At 35.7% G+C, this 1,898-nt stretch overlaps 1 long non-coding RNA gene across 1 annotated transcript; it reads right to left on the bottom strand.

Moving 5' to 3' along the window:
* Positions 1 to 749: 749 nt before the first annotated feature.
* On the bottom strand, positions 750 to 1,113 carry LOC107575577 (uncharacterized). Its single transcript, XR_001607901.1, has 3 exons — positions 1,085 to 1,113; positions 961 to 1,022; positions 750 to 808 (listed from the first exon to the last, which is right to left on the bottom strand). It is a non-coding gene; the product is annotated as an uncharacterized lncRNA (long non-coding RNA).
* Between the last annotated feature and the right edge of the window lie 785 nt (positions 1,114 to 1,898).

Here is a 1,898-nt window from a genome sequence, read left to right as displayed (position 1 = left end):
CTTAATCTCCTTTAATCATTAAACCTTCCTTCTTTATACACTTTACCGGCACGTGAAACAGCAGTCTGGGTCCTCTATGCTGTCGTAGAATCCTCTCAGGCAACCACGCTTCCCATTACCGTAAAAACCTGAGCAGGATTTGAACACTGTTTTACATATTTTACACGCTTTTATTTCAAAAGGCACCCGCAATTCAGCCTTTGATGTTTCACTCCATTTTCCCCAGTTCACAACACCTGTAGCCAAAAACACACAAAACAGAACTCTTTCATATGCACATCTAAGATTGTTAGCCGTGACAGTGCTTTAGAAAAAGCAAGATTACTTAAAGCCAACCTTATACTCATGAGGCCTTATGCATACTTCATTGCACACATTTAAACCTTAACACACTTACCGTCAAGCCATGCATAGTGTGAAGGCCTTCTGTCTGAACAGGGCCTTGTTTACAATTGCACTAAAGCAACTGCAAGTAAGAGACAGATTCATGTAGGCAGCATCTCCATCCTGTAGCACTACTTCAAGGAGTATCATCTCCAAGACCTCCATGGGTAACTGGAAAGTATTTATAAAAGGATTAATCTATCTGCTTGAATGGAATATTACAGTATTCCAGCACAAAATAAATCTTACACCCAAAAGTTGCAACCCTGCAGTCCTTTTGTGCTTTTGTGCCTAAAATGATAGCAAAGAATATAAGTCAGTCTATATATGGTAAGAGAAGGAAAAAATTAATGTCTCATACATTCATACATTCTTTTCAGTATGCCTCATTTGTCTTTTTGTTGCCCGTCTTTCTTCATCAGACCTGCAATAAAAAGTAGTACAGACAGGTATGTGTAATGCAATTTTTAAATTATGTAAATAAAACGTTCTCTCAAACTCCAAGGAAAAGCTAAGTTTTTGATCATTGAAGCTTCAATGGTTTGTATAATGTGATCATGAAAAAAGAAAACAAACCTCAAGGGGAAATTCTCCAAAAGCAGCAGACACCACCACCTCCTGATGCAAGGCACGTCAGGCTAAAATAAAAATAAATTACCTTTTAATAATATGGGTGTTTGCCATTGCATATTTCACTTACCTCTGTAAAAATCAAAGGCCCCTGCTGTCACAAAGCTCAGTGAATACTGAAATGGTAAACATTACAAATATATTTGCTAAGATACATATACTGGATAAACATCTAGTAAGCAACACATCCTTGTAGTCAAACTACCTTGAAAAAGTAAAACAATTTCCAATGCTTCTACAGTTATTCATTTTAATGATTATTGGTACCGTAATATCGTTAACAGTATTCATGCCAAGGCCCAGGAGACAAGATTTGTGCAACGTTTCTGAGATGACAAAGACAAAACAAAGAACATAACTTAAACAGTTATAAGAGACAAAACAATACAAGAGAACTGAAATGTGGGGCAGAACCTGAACTTCCCATGAGTATTATATGACCATTTTCATTGACAGTTTACAAAAAAAATAAATAAAAGTGATCTGTAAAAATAATTTGATCCTAACTCCAAAACCATTTAAATAAGCCTACTAAAAATAAAAGTCAGATGAACAAGTCACTAGCTGATAAACCTACATGTAGTTAATAACAGCCACAGTTTTATTAAAATGTGGTTAGGAACGACCACAATTTTAACTAAATGTGGTTAAGAACGACCACAATCTCTGAACTCCGAACAGTGCACTATAAAACCTGTAGATGAGCATGTATTTTTCCTGACTGAATGTTTGGCCGTGTAGAGGATCAAGGAAAAAAAATGTCATGCTCTCCTGGGTTCATAATCTGTTGATATATCACAATATATACACAGAAAGAAGACGACAGCAGTTTACAGATAAAAAAGTATCTAAAAATTATGCAGACATAAGTTATCCCAGATAAA

This window comes from Sinocyclocheilus grahami, unplaced genomic scaffold (genome assembly GCF_001515645.1).
Source record: "Sinocyclocheilus grahami isolate Dianchi unplaced genomic scaffold, SAMN03320097.WGS_v1.1 scaffold2734.1, whole genome shotgun sequence".
In the NCBI taxonomy this organism is placed as follows: domain Eukaryota; kingdom Metazoa; phylum Chordata; class Actinopteri; order Cypriniformes; family Cyprinidae; genus Sinocyclocheilus; species Sinocyclocheilus grahami.
This window is presented reverse-complemented; position numbering and strand designations above follow the sequence as displayed.